This window comes from Lissotriton helveticus, chromosome 4_1 (genome assembly GCF_964261635.1).
Source record: "Lissotriton helveticus chromosome 4_1, aLisHel1.1, whole genome shotgun sequence".
Taxonomy (NCBI): Eukaryota; Metazoa; Chordata; class Amphibia; order Caudata; family Salamandridae; genus Lissotriton; species Lissotriton helveticus.
This window is the reverse complement of record NC_136063.1, coordinates 1,284,584,732-1,284,608,458: the sequence shown is the minus strand read 5'-3', so window position 1 is coordinate 1,284,608,458 and position 23,727 is coordinate 1,284,584,732. Positions and strand designations below refer to the sequence as shown.

Below are 23,727 nucleotides of genomic sequence, written 5' to 3'. Positions count from 1 at the left end.
TCAAACCACAATCATGTGGCCAATAATAAGTAGTAGGCCCAGTGGACTCCGCAGAAGTAGCAGAAGACCAAATCTCGCTACTATTCAAGAGGTTCAAACTGAAAGACTTATCACCTTTGATAAACCTGCAGTGAGGAAAGAAGGACTATGCAATAAAGCCATGGAAACAGTTTGTCTAGAAACACCTGTCTACAATGATGTAGCCTCTGACTATACAAACATGACAAAGGAAGAAGCAGCTCCAAAGATTGATAACAATCCTGATGCAATTCTAACAATTGACAGAACTGCCTCTGGCTATTTTATCAACTTTGATACATTTTCTGAGGATCCTAGTGAACCCGAAGATACGCCAGCAAATAAAACTCTCGAAGTAAAAATAAAAGAACTACTCCTTCAACTTGAGAAAATATACCTGGTTTCACCATGGTTTGAATTTTGGATTATGTTAGGAGTACTTTTCCTCCTCCTCTGGCTCATTCTGGTTTTGAGCTTGGGAAGAATGATAGATGTAAAATATAATACAATGGACACAGCAAGTCAGAAAATCAACTTGGTCCTGACACCTCATAAATCTTCCCATCGTGAAAGAAGAGATCTGTCATTAGTGAACATCACAGCCGTTCATATACCTGGTGGTATAGCATGGGACAAAACTGAGTATGACATCTATGGCCCGGTAGAGCTTCTGAAGATTCCGCACCAGTTCAAGATCTCTTTAAGTGACTTTGTATCACCAAACACATTTTCTGATGATTGGGACTTTGAGACTATTAATAATATGATGTCAGATTTAGAGATGTCAGCTACATTTACTGATCATGAATACTTACAAGGTTCATCAGATTATGAACAAATGTATTGTTTTAATCATTATGATCACCATTTTTTGCATTAATCTGCAAACCCTAGAAATGTTTATACATATAATCAATGGGAACACTGTCCAACGCCGCCAAAAGGCAGCTCAAAAACGTTCTATGAAAAGTTTCCATACTTCACAGGGTTTAATGTTACAAATCCAGAAACATTTTATTTCAGTAATGAGAATAAGAATGGAATGAAAACAATGTTGACCAATACTAAACAAATTTATTTTGCAAACTTTTATGCTCAGCTGTCTACATTAGGTTTTGAATTTTGGAAAGACAACATCGAGACAAAGACTGTCTGGGGCACAAAAGACTGGCAGGTGCAAGGTTTAGAAGCCCAGTGAGAGCCTACATTATACCAGAACAAATACTGTTTTTAAATGACACTGTTCAACAAACTTCTTGTCTTGGCTTAGCTAAGATAAAAGATTTAAATAAACGGTCTATACCTAAACCCACATCTGACAGTGATAATACTACTGAAAAGGAGGTAGACGTACCATATATTTTAAAACAGAACTGAACTAATCCTGATTGGAAAAGATGATTAATCTGGCCCACAGACACTAATAACTGTCATGATAGATTCCTGAAAAAAACACAGGGGTTGACAATAAATAGGCCAGATCAAAGATAATCCCAGAGACAACATCCGGGTAAAGTAACTACTTATAGTGTAGGAAAGCTATGCCTTGAGAGGCTAAAGAAATCTACATTTCCGGAAATCAAACAACACTTATCTTTACTTAAAGAAGGCAATGATTTGCGAGATTTCTTAATGGGGCCTCGCAAACCACGTCAAAAACGCTTCATATACGCCGGTATATATGCTGCGTACAACGAATCTTAGAAAGTGACGCAAATAGAAACTGCAGAAAGAATACGAGAAATTGATCGTATTCATTTAGAGAAAACTCTCTCTGTAGTGGACAATGGGTTAACAACTCTGTCCTCCAGAATATATTCATTGGACAGCATCGTATCATCTGCAATTGACATAATAGAGCAGGATTTGCTAATGTTACAACATGGCCAGTCTCAATTACGTTCTATAATGCAGCTGGGCTGGACGTTGCAAAATCTGCGTTCAGGCTATGTGCCATGGCGTTTAATCAACACAAACATGTCATTGTTTTCTGCATTGAACCTTACAGATAAACAAATATCTTTGGCACAAAAAGGAGCAGACTATACGGAGCTGAGCATTGAAAAACTGGAAAGATTACAATTAACAGTTTCTGAGAAGCCTGTCATTGAATGTATAATACATGGCACCATTACGATACCCAGTGACGATTTTCAAGTTCGAGTATTGTCTACAGCATATACCAGTGGGCCTGTATGAAAGGTTGGGTAAAGACTACATTAAGTCGACCTGGACTTTACCTTACACACATAAATGTTGGAATAAGGGGAAAAAAGCAAAGTGCAAAGGTATTAATTTACACGGAGCCTGCGATGGTTCTGCAAATAACCTTTCATGCCATCTGCACGGGACACCCTCCACAGTGATAGAACCAATTTTCAGGCAACTATCCAATGGCAGTTACGTTATGCTGAATGATCACAGCTGTTGTGGCATGTTTCCAGGAAAAGCTTATCTAGTTAGTGTGTCGTTCATGGTCACTTGTTGTATGCAAGTATTGTATCCAACGCACAAGGCAGACAGAGGGACGGACTTATGGCCTTCACTGAATATCTCTTCTATACGGATTGATACTTTAAGCAGAATGAAAGTCATTCTTTTACAGAAAAATGTGCCACTGACCTCGTCTAGAGAAACATATGATCTGCAAGTTGCAATTATTATCAACAAACTGGCCAGTACATTTCGCAGAAATTTTAAGTCAAATCTTAAACATGTCTAATACCAGCAGCATCCCACATGTATTTAAGACAATTTTTTCGGGACTGTTAACACCATTTAAAACAGTCCTCTGCATTTTTCCAAATTTCATACACTCTGTGTTCGGTGGCCTGCCTCTCATCTTGGGACTAGTAGCAGGAATTCTATTTTTATTCCTTCTGCTCCGATATGGCAAGTCCGGCCACCAGCAACACCCAGACTACCATGGAACAAGGCCTCCTTGCCATGAGGTATCGTGAGAGAATTTCACAGATTCTTGGCTTGGCTCGTTTAAGAGATCTGAACACAACCTGGTTTCTATTGTTCAGACAAATCTGGCAAGATTGCATCTTACCTGTTCTTTGATGCCGGCTTTGCGGACAGGAATGCGTGTTGGACATTTGTCTTACACTTCCATCAGTACTGCCATCGGATGTTGACACTTTGCTAGGTCCAGTAACGGCTCATGCATCGTATTGCCCCCAACGGCTGCCTATTCTGATGATGGCATTCATTGAGGTCTCACCGGCAAGTCTAAATGAGGGTGAGATACTAGGATCTGCAGGCATACAGGTACCATCTACTACGGACATTGCTAATGCATCAAACGCCAACGGCAATGATCCACACTTCTGCACTTTTGATCTGCTAACAGAAGTGGTTCCACTTTCACCTACTACGGAAGACGGTTTCTTTGCCAGCCTAGACGATCTGATGTTTTCTCCTGACACTCCTGAGAATAACTTTTGATTATTTCACACAGCGTTCTCTGAACTCTGAAAGTCGGCCTTCATTTTTTCAAAACAATCTACTAATTAGAACTTTTTCCAAAATAGAACTTTTGGCACAGAGTTATCTCCTTAAAGTAGAACTATTCTTGGAGAACAAGATTTCTTTTAAAAGACTTCCTAATGACTATATTTGGCCTAATAATCAGAACAAAAACGTCTTATAAAGTATGATATGGGATGGTCTTGAACATTTATTTTTCCTTTCTGTAAAACTTCAGAGACGTTTCATGAATATATTTTTACTATGATAGAATGTATACTATGCTTCATGTCTATAAAGATCTGCTTATTCTATACTCATTATATTCAAACAAGCCTTTTCAAATGCAATTTTGTATGTTGTATTTTGGGTGGGATTGTATACACCAGCTTTAGATATGTTCAGTGCTTACAGGTTTAGTTTTATTGAACTTAAGATCGTGGAGTGGGTGTTGTAAATGAATCTAGGACCCTAGTGTAAATTTTCCTGATTCATGCCCTTATATAGGTACGGATTATCCTATCCTTATATAGGCATAGAAATCATTACCATATTTAGACTGAGCCTATGCAGCCCAAATATGGCATGGCTACTTCCACTATGTTCCAAGAATCAGCAAAGATTTCTTAGAGACATCCCCTTGCCTGAATACTAATTTATCTAGGAAATCATGGAGTTTTCGAAGAACTGAGTCTTCTATGACGTTATTAAGTCCAATCACACGTCAAACTCGGCACCTTCATATTATAAATATGCATAGATTTGCCCAAGCAGACACACGGTGGTTTGGAGCAGATCGACTAACTACTTGCCCGACGCCCTGTAGCTGCATGTGCCGAAGGAAGCCGACCCTCCAGCTGACGCACTGAGAGACTCTGTCTTTTCTCCTGCCGAGAAATCCAGCTCCAGTGTTTCCAGGCTACCCTTGTGGGTTGCTGGGAAATCGAGTCCTGAGAGAGAGATACAAGACCTCCTTCATTCTAAACCAAGGTATGGAGCTGATTAGACCCTTAGAGAATTCTCGATCATATTCTTGGCCGAGAATACTAAACTTAAACTACTCCTCACTTACTTCTTCCCTTGTGCTAGGCTTAGGTCAGGTACACCGGGGTAGGCGTATTTTATAAGCACCAGTTGAGTACTTTTAGCCATAATTTTAACACTGTATGTATTTTATCCTTTTTAAGGCAATTTATGGCTTAGAAGCTATATCATGCTTTTACAGTACTACTTTATAATACTGTTCGGAATATACACTCTGTACTTTATTACCGGTATTACGATTTAGCAGTACATTTCTTATACTTGAGAAAGAAGACTGTTCAATAAATACTTTTATTGAAAACGCCCGTCTCTCTATTTTCTCAGCACCTCTGGTGAAACGAAGCATGCACGAATGCACGAACCGGACGCCGGTTTCGGGGTACCGACGGATAGAGCGGTGCTTCCCCTTTCTCTGAGCCGTGGCCAGGTGGGGTGAGGTCTATACCTCTTACTAGCATGAACTTGAACAAGAGGGAGATGAACACCTAGTGAAATCAGGTGATCTCTGTATCTTATTTTGATTTGAGCACTTATTTGTTTTCTCACATCACATTTGCAGTAGCCGTTAGTTGATTGGTCCTGAAGAAAGCAATGACAAGTCTGTCGCTATATTGCTGAAACATGTCGACCACCTTAAACATTCAGACAGTCTATAATCTGTGACTGTCATTTGACTACTTTTTTAGACCAGGAGGTCAGGGAACACCAGAATAAAGTTATAAGTAACCTCTCCATCCTGTTTTAGCATCACTTTTCTTAGTATCATTTTTTAGTTTTCACCTTTTTGAGCACTGCTAACATCAGTCCCCCCCCTGGTTTTGATATTACAATCCTCAAAACATGAGTGGCAAGACCATAGTTGGACCTTACTGACCGGCGGAGGAGCTCCTTTTTAACATCTGGACCCCCGACCGTGACAGTTGAATGGCCGTCTCTGGCATGGTCTTGATGGAATCCCAAATGATGAAGGGCGGTTCCGTGTGGTGACTGATGGGCATCCTTTCATGACCATTGTAGGGATGACCCTTGTTAGATACATTGGTTTGAGTTTATTCAAATTTTTGTGTTTTTGGGGTATACCGAGCATGGTTTGTGTTTGAGACCCTCCAATATATGTGTAGACTCACTTGGTAAATGTAAATGTAAATGTAAATGTAGTTGAGCTTATATAGCGCACAGCTACCCGCAGTGGGTTTCCCGGCGCTTGCTTAGGGAACCCTTCCTGGTATTCCCCTGTGAGATAGCAGGGTATCCACAAGGTGAAAGTCAGGCATACCGCCGCGAGGGGCCGTTGTGGAGATTAAGCAAGCTATTGCCCAGAGTCGCAGAGTGTGAACCCGTGAGTCGAGGAGGCACCGGAGCGAGAATTATCGAGTCCGTGGAAATTTTAGCCCAAGACCCGCCGAGGCGGGGAATTGAACCCTGGTCCAGGACCGATCTCAGCTTCCGGGTCTGCTGCCTCTAACCCCTGAGCCACACTTCTCCACAAAAACACATCCAACTATCACCAAAACTTGGGCTTTTAAATATATGGGAACCCACGGACTTGTCAGAAATAGAGCAGCAATGGGTAGCTCTGGGATACCTATTAGTGAAACGAGCTATAGTAATGCTCTTGGGCTCCACTAGATTGCCGATGACAATTGGTTGGGTGGCAGAAAAGGACAAATGTATGATTGCTGAGAAAACTATCTATAAACAAAGAGGTTGCCCTAAAAGTGGGATAAAAAATAGGGAGGCTGGAATGCCTATAGAGGAGAAATTTGTACATCACCCACGGACGATCAAGCGATGAGGAAAACCAGACTTGGAGACCACCTCAATCCTTAATAACTGTAAAAATGCACTTTGATAGCATATGTTACCGGAATGTTATACCCTCTGTAATACTGCAACTTTGACTCTGTGCCTTTTTTCAATATAAAGTTTTTTTTTTTAAAGTGCTTAGTTCTCCGCCCTCAGCAAGATAGAAGTCATAGTGGGAGGTTATAATGGAACTGGATTTGACCGGGTACTTACTGGTAATCTTCATTACCCTTAGTCCATCTCGTCCTTGTTACAGTTGTTACGACATGAAAAATATCGATAAGTAAACGGGTCATAACCCCTACGTCCCTCGTTCACGTCCTGTTTATTACTACATGAGGTATATCAAAGCTGAAAGTCCTTTGACGGAATAACGGAAGGAATCACAGTATTAATGCAACACCATCGCTTTGCTAGATGCAAATACCAGAAAACACACAACACATAAAAAAGAAATTATATGCCAAAGTTCAAAACACCTTCAGCCAAGCTGAACTGCAAACCAGAAACATTTTTCAGGCAATAATGCTTAAGTATGTTCTGAGGACCAGGTGGCAGCCCTACAGATCTCTTGCGTAGAAACTTCCTGGATCCCTGCCCAGTAGGGGACCATTCCTTTTATGGACCTTCCTTGAACCGGAAGATCCCCTGTATTAAAGGGCCAATGAGATTGTTGATTTAGTCCATCTATTCAATGACATAGAGGTTGCCTTCTTGCCTCTCCCACACTGTCCAAAGGTTACAAATAAGGAGTCAGTTCTCCTGAATTCCTGAGTCCTAGAGGCATTAATCAAAACAGCCCATTTACTGTCAAGCGGATGTAATACATGTTCCTCCGGAGAGGAGGGAAAGGGAAAGAAAAAGGGAGAATAATCTCCTTGGATCTATGAAAAGTTGACTTAACCATGGGAAAAAAGACACGATCAGGTTTCAAAACAACACCATCATCCAGAAACTGAAGAAAAGGAGGACAACATTTTAAAGCACCCAACTCCCCAATTCTCCTGCCCGATGTGATTGTCACAAAAAAAAACACCTTATAGAAGAGGAACATTAAGTCTACCGTATCCAGAGGTTCGAAGGGATGAAACTGTGAAGACCATAAGACAGCAAGAAGATCCCAAGCAGGAATAGCTCGAGTTTTCAGTGGTCTCACCACAGGAAAAACTCAGACAAAATCTAGAAATCGGAGATTGTACTGCAGAACAAGGTTCACAAAAGGTCCTAAGAGCCCTTATAGCAAAGCATTGAATCTTTAAAGCAGAAAGAGAAAGATTACAGTGAAACCCATTGTGGGAGGCTGGCTTAGTATATGGTGCTCACTTATGTAAGTGTAGTACCCTTCACTAATTCAGACAACCCTTATGGTGATTTTAGTGGTCTTAGACAACTTTAGAAAGCTCTCTAAGTGATAGCTGTGGTGGACAGCAGCCTTTATGGTTAGTCCAGAAGGAGTGTAAAGCAGCTTGTTTTACCACTACTTAATCTTATGGTATAGGTTAAGTGAAACAGAACCACACAGTGTAGTTATAAAAATATGTATTTATTATTAACACTCACTAACACCATGCAATATCTCCTACCTGGAGATATGAACACAATACAGACAATACTTTATCAATAGAATACCTAAGTAGCACAAGTACACAGTGGTCTCCAGGGGGAGACCAAACCATGTACTAAAAGAGTGGAGTACGAACCATGACCTAAGTCGAGAATGGTCCCAGAAGACGTAGAAGAGCCGGGTACCCAAGGATCTACCTACGGCGAGTATCTAGGAACTCCACAGAGGTCTTGTGAAGAGTGGGAACATGACCGCGTGCTTAAGGTAAGTCAATAGGTAAGACGCGGTTGCAGTTTTAAAGAAAAAGGAGCCCTTCCCAGTGGACCCTGAAGAAACCCTGTGGAAGATGGAAGGTTGGAGAATCACCTCACCCGTGGATACCCCAGGAACCAGGATACCTACACCCGGAAAGGCAGGTGCATAGGTACAGTTACGTCAGAAACTACCGTAGAGCACGATGGAGGACTTCAGTAAAGATGCCACCAAAGAAGATGAGAGGTACCTGCAAGCAGAGGGGAAAGAGTCTATGCCACTCAGGAGTGGCCAGGTGTACGGGAGAAAAATGCCCAATGATGTCGGAGATGCTGGAGAGTTGACGGTGCTCTTAAGGTTGAGAATGTGTGGACCAGGCGATGCTGTGGAAGACTAGGAGCTGTTAACGAGCTGTCCCACGTCGGATGTAAAGAACCAAGGGGTCAGTGTCCGGCAGGGGCACCAACAAGCCTTGGCAACGGCAACCAACATAGTTGTAGAAAAAGTGGTGTTGGGACCAGCAAGGTCCACGTGACTCACCATGAGCAGGTAAGTCAGAGTAGGCCAGAGCCAGCAGGGAGCCCACTGGAGCCAAAGAAGACCCTCGAGAGGAACCACCCGCTGGAGGCACAGAAGTCGCAAGAGGACCGTGAGCAGCTCAATAAAGGATGAAGGCCCATGGTGCAAGGGATGTGGTGCACGTGAAGATCTTGGCTGTAGGAGATGCTTGAGGCTGGAGCTTCTTGGAGCCCGAAGATCTCTGGAGGAGAGATTCAACAAGCTTTTGCAATGGAAAGTGGACGCACTGCTCAGGGGTTCTGTTTCAGCTGTTCCGACGAGGGATACTGGCGTCAAACTCAGTGAGAATGCAGTGCTGGCCTTGAGGGATTTGCAGAACTACCACCTGTGCTACTGAGCCTTTCGGTGTCTGGGGGAGCCCGGGATTAGCAGACCAGTCAGCTGTGCTGCGGTGCCTGCAGATACAGGGGAGTGACTCCTTGACTCCAAGGGATATTCTTTCAAGTGTCTTGGATGTCCACAGGCCCTGTGAAGAACCTGTATGGAGCACAGGCACAGACGCTGCAGGAGACTTGCAGGAAGCGGCCAGGAGCAGCAGGAGCCTTCCTAGTTGCAGTCTCGGTTCACAAAGCGAAGTCCAACTTGTCTAGACGGTTGAAGCAGAAGTGATTTCGGATCTGAATCCTTTCCCATGACAAATCTATGGACCCACCTACAGGTAATGCCTTAAGAACCTTAAGGAGACGGTCTGGATGATTATGGGGTCCCTCCCAGGGGAGGGGCTGGACAGTGGGGAGAATACTCCCATGTCCTTTGTCCATTTGTGCGCAAGAGCGGGAGCGAATGGCTCCCTGAACTGGTTTCAACTGGAGTGTGCAAGGGGGGCACCAACTGTGAACTTTAAAGCAGTGTAGTGGCTCTGGCAAGTGCTCCCACCCTGTCCCAATACAGTAAGTCCTGTCTGAGAATGTAAATGTAAATGTACAGGAATTTATATAGCGCAAATCACCAAGCGGTTTCTAAGCGCTTGCTTAGGGAACCCGTCCTGGTATTCCCCTGTGAGATAACCCCGGCAGGGTATCCGCAAGGTGAAAGCCAGGCATCCCGCCGCGATGGACCGTTGTGGAGATTAAGCAAGCTATTGCCCAGAGTCGCAGAGTGTGAACCCGTGAATCGAGTAGGCACCGGAACGAGAATTGTCGAGTCCATGGACATTTTAGGACTCAAGACCCCGCCGAGCCGGGAATTGAACCCTGGTCCCGGGCTGACCTCTGCTTCCAGGTCTGCCTCCTCTAACCAGTGAGCCACACTTCAGAGGTGGTCACACATCCCTGTGACAGGAAACCTATTGTCCTACCTTCACTGCACCTTTTCCTTGTTATAAGCTATTAGAACATGATCTTTGTAAACATTCTAAAGCACCTTCTAGAAGGCAGCCTCATCAAGTTAATTCTCTGAACCTGTCCCTTGTTACAAACAATTAGAATGTGCCCTTTATGAATGTTCTAAAGCAGTCTTATTTAAAGACCGCCCACACTCCTCCCCTTCGCTTAGCCTCTTTGCCTGTCACTTACCTGTTTCACGGCTTCCAGTACTCGGTGTTGAGGCTCCCTTGATCCTCTTGCTTTGACTTCACCGCAAAGATCCTCCTGCATTAGTCTCGTACCTGGATGGAAAGAAGAACAAGAAGAAAAGGAGAGATGCATTAACAGACTTGATTTTACTATTCGCTGAGGTCATTTGCAGCATCGCCCTGCAAACAAAGATTACCAGTATTTTTGTTCTACTGTTGGCAGGGCTCTGCCAGGGAGAGGACTTGGGTGAAGCTAACCCCGTACAAATTTGCTTGTGGGTTTGAGGCTGAATTCATACTCACTACAGTTATCAAATTTTTGATAAAGGGGCTTCTATGGACAATCAAAGTGAAAATGAAAACACAACAACAACACTACTAAAGGTTGGTTGAGATTTGAAAAACTTTCATAAGGTGATACCTTAAGAGATAGAGTTAATACTAGAATAAAGCCTTATTAATTGTTTGTTTATAGGTACCATATCTGCCAGTACCATTAATCAGACTGGTGTGAAGGCCTGCTGCAGGGTTGCTGTTGCATAGACAAGCCCCAGCATCTTTGACTCAACACGCTCTCCATCCTAACTGCCTTCCCCCCGGGATTTGCTATTGGAGCAGTATCTCCTGTTGTAAACCGAGGGCAGGTCTCAGGAGGATTTGGGAACTAGTGTCGCTGCCCCATTGAAATCATCTGAAATCCAGGCGGGTGGCTTATGACAGAAGGATAAGCCACACACCTAACATTCTTTTCGGGTGGCGCCATGACCAATCAAGATCAAATAGTCATGGATCATCTAGCATGTGCCTTATCAGGAGACCTCAATGACACTAACAATCTGTCTGAGTTAAAGCAGCAGTTGCAACTAGATCTGAATAGGTTAAAAACAGAAAGTGCAACATTTAAGGAAGAGTTTCAATGAGAAAGGGCACATGGAGAGACACTAAACCCAATGATATTTGCCCAACTTTGACCCGGCCCGTGTTTGACGAACCATTTCAGAGAGGTGCGTTTACAACTACTGACCAGAATCTGCATGTATCTGTCTCTACACCCAGGCCTGTGCCCTTAGCAGCTCCAGGGTGCTTTTATGGCGATAGAACTAAATTTGCATCCTTTATGAGTCAATGCCAATTACATTTCCTATGCAAACCTCAAGCGTTCCCCAATGAAATTGCTATTGTACCGTTTGTAATCTCCTATTTGCTAGTTGTATCCGCTAACGTGGCAAATCCTTTAATAGAAACAAATGATCCACTTGTGTACAACTATTCTGCTTTTAAGGCTGTCATGACTAAGTTATTTGCAAAACATGTTTTTATCCAAGAAAGTGACAATGAGTTATTAAACCTACGACAAGGTTCTAAGGACCTGCTGACTTATATCACTACTTTAAATTGACTGGTGGCGGAAGTTCACTGGCTGGAACAGAAAAGAACATCCTCATTCTATCAAGGGTTAGGAGATGACGTTAAAGACTCCCTCTCACACATCATTTATCTACCTGACGATTGTGCAAAATGTATTGACCTTGTGGTTAAGTTAGTTCACTGATTGGGTGAGCGAAAGGGTGACCGATCTCACACTGACACCAGAGTAATTGTTCTAAAAACCAAAAAGAAGAAGTCAGTAAGACTCTTAATACTGAACATATGCAGATAGGAGGTATAAGAGGTCCACTGTCTAATGAGGAAAAAGAACGTCGCCACAAATTAAGCCTATGTCTTAATTGTGGCATATCTGGCCATTTTGCTAGGGAATTTTCTGCAAAACCAAAAAAGACTATGGCTGTGGCTAGTGTAGAAGTCAATCAAGAACAGGTAAAACTAAGGCTCTTGATCATAAGGGAGATTGTCTTGTCAAGAGAAGCTGTACAGATCTCACAATATCTGATATATCTCGGAACACAAATACCACAGCATCTGACTATCCGAGTCACAATAATCCTATCCCCACAGCAGAAGCACAAAATATCCATGTTTATTGACTCAAGGGCCACAGGCAATTTTTGGGCCCTAGCTGCCAAGCTCTGGCTCACAAAAGTTTCCAAAGAAAACCCTGAGCCTGTGCGAGCAGTAGATGGTTCAAAGTTGTCTTCTGGACTAATTTATTTTCTGACAGAGGCTCTAACCTTAGTGTGCGATAATGTGCATACTGAATGACTTGTCTTTGATCTAATAGACCCTCTCAACTTTGAGGTCATTTTGGGAATACCTTGGCTAGAACACCATAATCACAAACTTGATTGGGTACACCGCACCGTAACCTTGACTCACCATTCTGCACTACGACCTGCTATTAAGAGGCTCCAGAGATGGGAATTCCTCTGCAACGCACTGTGGTCCAAGGAACAGAAAATCTTAAACTACCCAAAGAATATCAGGAATGTTAAGATGTTTTTGACCTAGTTAAAGTTCCCCAACTGCCCACACAGAGTGTTTGATTGCCACATAGATCTCCTCCCAGAAGCAGGGATGCCCTGCAGTAGAGTTTATGTGTTGACAGAACCTGAAATTCGATATCTACGCAAATATCTGGATGAACTACTAGAGATAGGTTGTATACGTCGCTCCAATTCACCTGTGTCTTCCCAACTCTTCTTTGTACCCAAGAACTCTGGGGAGTTGCGGTCATGTGTAGGTTATAGGGCAGTCAATAAAGTAACTATTAAGAACTGCTATCCTCAACCGCTAATTCTGGTACTACTTGATCTGGTCAGAAATTCCACCATTTACACAAAAACATATTTATGGGGAGCTTAACACTTAATCTGTGTATGAGAAGGTGATGAATGGAAATCCGCCTTTGGGCCCGATTCACAAAAGTAATCTGAGACAAAATCCTAACTGTTATGCCCTTCATGCTTTGAAATGCTGGGGCAGCATATCAATATTTCATTAACAAGGCCTTGAAGGAGTTTTTGATGTTTGTGCAATCATCTACGTAGATGTCATTCTGATTTACTCAAACTCAGAACAAGAACATGTACAGCATGAAGGTGCCAGCTTGCAGCGCCTTAGGTAAAAAGTTATTTTTGCTAAATTTGTCAAATGTTCCTTCCATGTACAGTAAGTAGAGTTTCTGGGGTAGCACTTATGTCCAACAGGCATCACCATGGTCGCCAAAAAGGTAGAAGCCATTACCTATTGGCCAACTCCAACAAATGTCAAGGAAATTCAACAGGTACTTGGCTTCGTCAATTTTTATAGTCGTTTTATCCTGCACTTTTCAGAGATAGTGGCACCTATACCACAGCTGCTAAAAAAGAGGCAATGTTTTGTGTGGTTTCCAGAAGCCAATCAGGCGTTGCAACTGTTACAAACTAAATTCACCACTGCACCCATTCCTCAGCATCCCAATCCAGACCAGCCCTATTACATTGATGCTGATGCTTTACATTTAGCAATAGGAGGAATTTTATCTCAAATGAACCAAAGAACTGGCCACATGCATCACTTAACCTTTTATTCCAAAAAACATCCACCAATGAAGCAAAACCATTCAGTGGCTGAAAGAGAACTTCTGGCCATCAAACTGGTATTCAGTGAATGGAAGCATTACCTACAGTGGGCTAAATATACAGTCACAATATTCTCAGATCATATAAATGTACAATTATTTAGCTCCGTTAGAGCTCTCACCCCCGTCAAATGTGATGGTAGCATTTCTTTAGCGAGTTCGATTTCATCATCACCTATTGCCCAGGGACCCAGCAGTTACAGACTGATGTTCTTTCTAGACTGGAGTATGCTCACTCTTCCCATTCCACATCAGATGCCCCTACTATCATTTCACCAGAAAAGATAGTCGCAGTCAGAGAGTATGACACCGTTATGGCCACCTTACATGAAGAATATAACAAACTAAAGACCAAAGAATAGATCAAAACACCTAACCATGCTATCACAGTGAAGCTGTTCCTTGATGCTCAGAAACTGTAGATCCTTACTATAGAATAAAAGACGTCAGATAATTCAATGGAATCATGACACAGCATTAGCAGGATACCCAGGTATAACAAAAAGCCTAAGGAATTGTCAAAAAACCTCCTGGTGGGACAACATGTGGAAGCAAATACAAGAATACGTATCTCGTTGCCCAACTTATGCACAAAACAAGAACACTCACACTGCGCCTGCCGGCTTATTACAGCTTCTGACTATACCCCCATTTCCATGGCACACTATTATTCTGGATTTTATTACCAACCTTCCAGCAAGCAGTACCTTCACTAACATTTTAGTAGTTGTAGCATGTTATAAAGAATGGCACATTTCATCCCCCTCAAAAAGATACCCACCGCCGCAGAATTTAGTTAGACTGCATGGTCTACCAACTGAAATCATCTCAGATCACAGCATTCAGTTCACATCTAAATTTTGGAGAACACTGTGATCAGTTAGGAATAATGGTAGCCTTGTCATCCTCCTTCGACCCATACACCAATGGGAAACTGAACTGGTCAACTAATCCCTAGAAGCTCCACTAAGATGCTCACTATCTACGTATAGAGGACAAGGGGATCAGGCCTTACCCCTAGCTGAATTCACTTATAATAACCATACCCACTCAGCCCTTCTTCTTCATGCCAGGACAGCAACTTCGGGCACTTTCCATTGATATATCTGGAGTTTCTACCATGCAACCATCAGTCACAGAAATATTAGAACAACTGCATGAGATTAAACAACACGCTAGGACAAGTTTTGCAAAAGCCAAATTGGTCATGAAAGCACAAGCTGACAACCATAGAACCCTAGGTACCTATATACAAGGAAGGAGACAGGGTATAGTTATCAACATGACACCTACAACAAGAAGGCCAAAGGAAACTACGACCATAGTTTATAGGTCCTTATGACATTATCATGATAACTAGCAGTCCGCCCCAGCGTTGCCTGGGGCAGAAGGGGGCTGGGGGCAGCATTTACGGATTGTGGCAGTGTTGCCCGGGGCAGAAAGGGGCTGGGGGCAACATTTCAGGCTTGGGTGCACTCCTGCCCCGGCCCCCGCCCGCCCCGACATTGCCCAGACTGCCTCCCGCCTGCCTCCCTTGATCCTCCGCTTTGTCTTCACTGCAAAGATTATCCTGCATTCGTCTCGCTCCTGGATGTAAAAAATACCCAGAAGAAAAGGTAAGATGCAGTAACAGGCTTGATTTTACTTTGCGCTGAGCTCAGTTGCAACATCGTGCTGCAAACAAAGTAACCAGTGTTTTTGTTCAGCCTGTATATATTGTTGGAAGGGCTCTGTCAGAGAAGACTTGGGTGAAGCTCACCCCGTCCAAATTTGCTTGTGGGTGTGATGCTGAATTCTTACTCACTTCAGTTTCAAAAATCTTGAAAAAGCAGCCTCTACGGACAATCTAAATGAAAACAAAACAACAACAAAACTAAAGGTTGGTTGAGATATAAAAAACATTCGAGAGGTGATACTTTGAGACAGAGTTGTTATTACACTAAAGCCTTATTATTTGTTTGTTTATAGGCACTATATCTCCCGGTACCATTCATCAGACTGATGTGAATGCCTGCTGTAGTGTTGCTGTTGAGTAGATGAGCCACAGCATCTGTGACTTTTCAAGCTCTCTCCAGCCCAATGCTCTTTCACCTAGGATTTGCCATTGGTACAGTGTCTTCTCCTGTAAACTGAGGGCAAGTCTTGGGAGGATTCAGGAACTAGCGTTGACGCCCCATTGGAATCATCTGGGATCCAGGTAGGTGGCCTATAACAACCAGTATCAAGTCCCCTGTCTTCTGCTGGAAGTTGGAGAGAACCCTGTGAATTAATGGAAAAGGAGAGAATGCATACAGGAGATGTTATGGCTACTACATCACCAAAGTGCACACTCCCCCAGCTTTTTGTTCTGGAAACCTCGAGCAAAACCTGTGTGGTTGAACATTGTCCTTGGTTGCAAAGAGGTCCAGATAATGTTTGCCGATTCGCTTGCATATCTCCAGAAATATTGATCTGGACAGGGCCAGGCCCTGTGACGTCTGGAAATTGCTGATGAGGAAGTCGGTCTTCACACTTTCGGAACCCCTGATGTTGACTGCTGATAGTTGCAACAAGTTGGTCTCTGCCCAAGAGCCCAACTGTGTTGCAATCGTATTGAGGATGTCTGAGGGTGTGCTTCCTTGATGATTGATGTAGGAGACTGCCACTGTGCTGTCAGTCTTTATCAGCACATTCTTCTGATACAGAGGAAGATGGAAAAATGTCAGTGCGCTGAAGATCGCCATTCCAGGAAGAACCACTTGAACTGTCAGGATCTGTCCAGAAGTGTGAGTAGCCCAGCCAAACGTGCGGGCATCTGTAGGGAGCACTATATGAGGATCCAGATGCACCTGGACCCCTTTGGAGAGGTTCACTATGTCGATCCACTAAAGAAGACTCTGTCAATCTGCCTGAGACAGAGGAACTAATTTGTCCAATAAATGACGTGCTGCTGGCCAATGTCTGTTTAATTGCCACAGAGGAGGGCAGAGGTGCAGCCTCGCCCACTGCACCGTCTGCACCATGGCTGCCATGTATCTCTGAACCTCCAACCAAAACCTCACCAGAACTTGAACCCTGGAGATCAAATCCTGCACAGCAGCTTGTAAACACAGGATCCTCTTCTCAGGCAGGAAACCACCCCCAATCTGATCCTATGAAGATGAGATCCTTGGAGTGGGGCAAGTGGCACTTCCGAAGATTGAGGAGAAGGTCCAAACTGGAGAGAACCAACCTTGTTAAACCCCAGAAGTGACTGATCTGGCTAAGACTTGGAGCATGTATGAGCCAGTTGTCAAGGTAGGAAAAAAACTGGATCCCAGAAGATGTAGGTGTGCCACCACTGGAGCCATCATTTGGTGAGGACCCTTGGAGCTGATTCAAGCTGAAAGGGAGGACTATGAACTGCCAATAGCAGTTCCCCACTGCAAACCTCAGGAATTGGTTATATTTTGCGGCAATGGGAATGTGTAGGTAGGCATCCATAAGGTCCAAGGTTATCAGAAAGTGAGTGAGCTGAATCAGAGGGATACTTCTTTGAAGGTTTTCCTAAATAAAAGATGTGAGATTTTTCAGATTGATAACCAGATGGAAATCCCCTGATGGCCTTGGAACCAGGAAGACATTAGAATAGATGCCTTGACCCCACTCCTCTTTGGGGACAGGATCAATAGCATCCTTCTCTTGAAGCAATGAAATTCCCTCCAACAACGCCCTCCTCTTGACTGGTTTCAAGACAAGGGAGTATGAATGGTCCCCATTGTCACCGGAGGAGACTAGAAGTCCATTAGACAACTTCTGGTTATCGTGTTGTTCCTAGAGCTCATGGATGTACGGATAACAACGGAGTATGGATGCTGTAGGGGCTTGTCGGAGTCCTACAGAAGGGCATCCATTTTGTTGGATGTAATGCTCTCACACACCCTTTCAGGTGTCATGCTTCATCATCTGGGTTGCTCCTCGTTGGGTCGGCGGTGCAATACCCAACGGGCGACACCTCGAAGCGGGGCTCTTTGGCGGAGATCTTCTATCCAACTGCCGTTTGGTGAAGTGTGGGTGTGGGCCAGAAAAGCGTAGACGTGTATGTGACTTTAAATAAAGCTAGGAGTACCATGATCAAGTTTATTCTGGGGGTCCCCTGCTTTAATTAAAAGGAGAAACTAGTCTGTACTCGATGGAATATTCTGTTTCCTTCTTCGAGACTTGACTAGTATGTGCAGGAAGCGGTCGGCATGTTTCCCGCATGTGTGCAATGACTAGTGATTCTTCAGGACCTTAATAAAGAGTTTGGTTATAAGGACAACTGTCAACGTTGTATGATCTGCCTAAGTATCTGATATTTTATTCAGACAAAGAAATTATCAAAGTGGTGTACCTGTGTTGCACTGTATCAGCCTGTATAGGGAGACAAATGGAGCAAATCACAACAGGTATAACATCATAGACAATCCATGGTGACCTTGTACAAACAGTGCTTCATGCTAGTGAAGGTGCAGCTAGCATGTGAGCTTAAAAACAATTTTGATTATATTCCTCAGCACTGGATGACTTTCTGGAAGTGCATCAGAACTGATTCATAAGAACAGGCTTCTCAAGTGGCGTAAAACCCATATTTTCCTTAATGTGGGTTAACCAGTCTCCATGCAAGTCCTTCGCAATATATTTCTCCTTGAAGTCCGAGGAGACCGGAACTTCATCAGAAGACCTCAGACAAGGATAGCTCCTCTGTGTCTTGACTCTACTTAGCAGGAAGAGGAGACGTTCCCTTAAAGGCAGCTAGAGTCTCCAGCACACTAATGTCCCATCATTCAGTGTGGTGCTTGCTTATGATTATAGCCAATAATAACCTAAGCACGCAGAAAACCACGATACCTACCGCCATTCTCCAACCGGGCTCCTAAATACTGTAGGACGTGCATTCTGGAAATGAAAGCATGCGCACCATTGGGAATATCCCACTGCACAGATGTCAGTCCGTATGCGCAAAATCCTGATTATTTCGCAAACACAGGACTGAAACACGCCCTCCTTGCCCTGCTTGCAGGAGAAAGCAAAAGAGAAATACCCACGCCCAAAATCCTGCCATGCGGCAGAGACGGTATTGGGGCCAGGAGCCATCAGGACTACCTCACATCCTGCCTGGTCCTCAGGGTAGGGTAAGGGTGGGTGTGTTGTGTCAAGCGCAGTATAAACTGCACAAATGATGAACTGGGAGCATAATTTCAGATGCGCTACCCAGTAGTCTGCGCTTTCCAGTGTAGCCAAAGCTGCAAGGTTAGGTGAGTTGTGTGTGTGTTATTTTACACACAGCTGTTATCCTACAGGTGACAGAATAATACTTGGCCGTGGGACACCATTGATACATTCCTGCACAGTTGCAACCACAGGAAACTGACCAGTAGATGCCTGCCTCAGGAGTCCAGACAAGGCCTTGCAGCATAATAACAAAATACGGGAAGCAGCTGAGGGTGGTCCGAAAGTGAAAACGTTTCTTTCTGACAGTTAGTGTATTAGTACCATGCTCCTACCTTTCCCGGCACCATCTCGTCTCTATCCAACCCGTCCTCTCCCTTCTGCAATGGGCACCATTGCAGCCACAAGCACCTTGAAGAACACCTCCCATCCCTGCCACTGTGACTGTGCCCCACCGCTACCTCCGACAGTGCCCCTCTATCCACAGTGGCCTTCTCCCACTATCCCAGTGCCCCCTCTCCCCACAGTGCCTTTCTCATGTGTAGCTCAGTGCCCCTCCCTGCAACAACAGTCGCTCATTCCTGTTACAGTACCCCTTGGCTCCCTCCCTCATTCTCAGAGCACCCCTTCCCACCATCGCGTTGTATTAAAGCATGCATTGGGCCCTGAGTATCCATACTTTGAGTTCGCATGTGAGACCGCAAAGCCCTTCTCAGTCTTGGCCACTCGAACCAGGAGGCTTTCCCAATTACCCCCTAACCAGAGAGAGGATACACAGGGAATTTCTCAGCTTTGACCTGGAGAGAAATAGCATTGATTCAAAATGTGCTATCAGAGGGGCTAGGCTGTGTTGGGTGCTCTGTACCTCCCCCCACCCCTACAAGCCTGCTGAGATCTATCGCCCCACACCTTCTCTTCACCTCCAAAGACCCATGTCCCATAAACCCCTGCTGCATACTTACAGCCTTATGTCCCTGTTGGAGAGAGATCAGAGTTGTGTCTAGTAGAAGTTTTGACTGTAGCACAGAGGGGTAATGTAGAACATGTACCATGCAGATGACAGAACTATATTATGTGGATAGCTCAGTCGGTTTCTGTTTTTTTATCACAGACGTCCTTTTGTTACTCGCTGATCATAAATTACAATCCTAATATATAGCACAGGCGGCAGACTCAGTTGAATTTTGTGCTTTATTAGTTAAAAAGTATTTGTGGAAGCTTGTCTGAATGGAGTTGAATGTCTGACTTCATTTGAAAATAGGTGGCAGTGGGATTTTGCGACTTATAGTCTGATCATGTAATATAACTATTTGTTTGAAGCATGAGAGTGTGATTCTCCATCAAGGCATAATCCCAATGGTATAACTGACACTTTATTAGGTTTTATCAGGAATACCTATTGTGACATAACAAAACATCTTTTTATGGCATAAAACTTAACACAGTTAAAGAATCGCTATTGTGTGTCTTGGACAACACTGTTGTGCATTGATGATTCACGCCAAGAATGATACACTCCTGCCACCTCTCAACTTTACATAATTAATGACTGTATATTTACAAAAGCAGAGGTGTACCCTTTGCTTGCTCTATCTCAGTATCTGCTTTTCTTCCTCCTCTTCACACCTCACACCTTCTCTTCTCTCCAATCTTACTTCACCTTCTGCCCTACATCTGTGTTTTCTCTTAATCACTACATCCCCTCAATAAATGCTTTTCATTGTTCACCTTTCATCTTTCCCTTCCACTCTACTCTCACACGCTCCCCACTGTTCGCTTTTCTTCCCTTGCCTTTCTCCTCTTTTCACTTTTCCTTCTCATCACATTCCACTCCAGTCTTGCAATCCCAAACTCTGCTTTTCACATTTCTCTTCACATTGCATCTATCTTTGCCTTTAGACCTCTCCTCCTCCCTCACTCTCCCTTTTATTTTTTTCCTTCTTGTACATATGTTTATATCTACTCCAGGAATCTGTGTTCTATCTCAGGGTCATACATTGAAATCTTGGTGTGGCCACTTAGTCTTTCATCTTTAGATAAAATTAGTGCAATTGAGCTGGATAACAACATTTTTAATTTGGTGTCAAGGCCCCCTCTAGTGAATATGGGCTTTACAAACATACATGGTGTGTTTCTCCCTCTATCCCTTCATTTCTTCCTTTCACATTCTTTTCTTATTTCCTCCTTCTTTCATCCATTACTTATTTATTTCCTTACTCCAGTGCTCCTCTTCCTGCCTGCATTTGTTACTGCCTTCTTTAATGTATTCTTGCCTTCATTCTTTTCTTTCTTTTAAACAGCGCAGGGCAAGACCATTTTCTTTTGTTTGCAAAGCTGCCTCAAGTCCTCAAATTACCTTTCTCTAATTTGAGTTCACTTTTAAGTTTTTGTCATAGGTTTCCAATATGTTATATTGATTTGTATAGCGCACTAATCACCCAGGAGGTATCCAGGGATTTAGGCACGTGTGTAGGTGTGAGGTGCCTGAGTTGCTTTTGTGAAGAGCCAGCCTTCATCTTCTTGCGGAACTCAATAAGGGAGGAGGTGACTCCGATGTGTTGAGGCTTGTGGATGTAGCCAATAAAGGGAAGTGGGTGGGGCCACTGGAGGGAGTGGGCGGAGCCCGGGAAGTGGGTGTGGCCTCATTAAAGAATGTGAGCACCTGCACTTCATATTTTACAAATTAAGCACTGCCTATGCGAGAACAGAAAAAAATATGCTTGTGAAAGAATTGTAAATTCACTGTCGAGCATGTAATAAAGCATTACTTGAGCCATCAAATTGTATTTGAAATATATAAATGTGGTGCTTAGTTTTGCTGTTATAGGTAAGCTGATGTCTTTGAATCTAACCAAGCTGTAAATGTCTACTGTAAACCTTCACACTATGCTCACCTCAGCAGAATGTCAATATTTGGGGGAAATCTACATTATAAAGTGTTACAACAATGTGCATTTTGTGCATATAAGTATGTTCCGCAGTACATTAATTGTTTTACATGTAGAGAAATGCCTTCCTAGGGTGGGCATAATTGGGTAATTTTTTAACCTTGTTTTTTGACATGCTAAAGGTAAGTGAGCAAATCAGGTGTAAAAAACATTGGGAATTGTTATGAATGCTCAAATATGTACAGTTTTGTGGGTATTCATCATCGCCTTCCTTTCCCTGCCCAGGTGAGAACCCTGCTTTCTACCCCCTAAATCCATAAATATAGTTTAGTATTCGAAGTGGCGTTTTTCTCAGTAAGATGTAAACAAACCCATCATTGTCTATTTACACCTTTGCATCTGGCCCCAGTGGCGTAACGCAAAAAGATGGGTCTCCCCTGCAGAACATGATGAGGGCCCCTGTGTCTCATCCATCTCACAGATTTTCATAGGCCTTGTGATGAAAAAGGGCCCCCGGAATAGCCCTACAAGGGTCGCCCCCACACCCCACCCCATGCACGGCAAGGGCAGCAGGGGCTTGAGTTACACCCCTGTCTGGCCCTTCTCCTCTTGTGACAGGCTGAGGTAATGGTGTAGGGCTGGTAGCCCTAAACCTAAGTTTGCACCAGCTGTACAAATTTTTTGTCTTTTCAGTGCTCAGCACAAGTCCTTTGCAGCGAACTGGCCTCACAACATCGCATTCATATAGCCACTGTATTAATTTTAGCAGAATTGTGTTCAATAATTGTATAATGCTATAAATGTGTATTTAAACAAAGGATACCCATATCTCCCCTGGCTCTGTCCCGTGGCTCAAGTAATAACGTACTTGCCTGTTCGAATTATCTCGTTGACCGCTGTGAGCTCTTGCTGGTCGCTGGGATGTCTCTGAACCACTGTGTATCCATGCAACTCTATTTTACAGAGAAGCAGGTGATTAAACAGGTTGTAAACCATTAGCTCACACAAAGACATTACGTTCTGTTTCTTAGACGTCTTCAAGTGTATTTTTGCTAAGTACAAAATATCATACCTTGCCAAGTGAGGCAAAGAGGAAGCCGGAGTCAGTAGTTTCGATTGTCCCATTCTGTGTAACTCGGAGTGCAACTTGTCTGCAGACCTATTTTCATATCATCAGGGCTGGACAGGCCTTTTATTCCACCTGGCGTTCCCCGGTTGGCTGGAGCCCTGGGAGGCTGGTTTGTAAATCCCAGGCCCCTTCCCGGTCTTTTTGAGTTCCCCAGCTCCTTGAAGCAGGCATGTGGAGTCTTCGAGGGGGTGGGGGTGTACTACTGAGAGAAGCGCTAGTGTCGAGCACCGCTACCGCTTTTGTTACAGGGGGACGATATTGCAGCACTGTTGAAAAACCGGACCCCAGCTACGAAACAAGCTCCAGTGGGTCAAAAAACACCCCCCACTCTTCCCCCCCACCTACACCTGATGCCCACTACGGCCTGTCTGGCTCTGGGAGAATGATAGAATGGATAGAGAGAGAGAGAGAAAGAGAGAGAGCGGGCCTGTTTGAGTAATATTGTCTGGCTGCTTTTGGTTCCCCAGTCCAGTATTGTTCCACAGTATTATATTCTTAGTGTGATTACTTTCATCTTCAGGTATTTTTGCTTTTGGCAGTTTATAGAAAAGTGGGTTATATTATGCAGGCCTATATTTGAATTATACTAAATGAGGCATAATGTTGGGCAGCGGCGGCTCTTCCATTAAGGCGGAGGAGTGTCGTCCGCCTGCAGCGCAGCAGGTAAACACAGAGTAATAAAATGTGGGACGGGGCAGATTCCCGCAGATTGCAGGATGACATCTCCAGGTGCTCAGTGCGCATGTCAGATTGGTGAGCTGTGTACTGCCAGCCCAT

The 23,727-nt window shown here is 43.8% G+C and overlaps 1 protein-coding gene across 3 annotated transcripts in view; it reads right to left on the bottom strand.

Moving 5' to 3' along the window:
• Positions 1 to 22,731, bottom strand: part of LOC144829079 (putative 2-ketogluconate reductase) — a 384,668-nt gene extending 361,937 nt beyond the window's left edge. Inside the window, exons 1-2 of one of the 3 annotated variants that reach the window (XM_078687852.1) lie at positions 22,690 to 22,731; positions 10,249 to 10,340 (exon numbers count right to left, since the gene is read on the bottom strand). The gene's annotated coding sequence lies outside the window, so the exon portion shown is untranslated. Of the gene's footprint in view, positions 1 to 10,248; positions 10,341 to 22,689 lie in introns of those variants that run through there. The other 2 variants (XM_078687851.1, XM_078687853.1) reach the window with 2 other exon arrangements.
• Between the last annotated feature and the right edge of the window lie 996 nt (positions 22,732 to 23,727).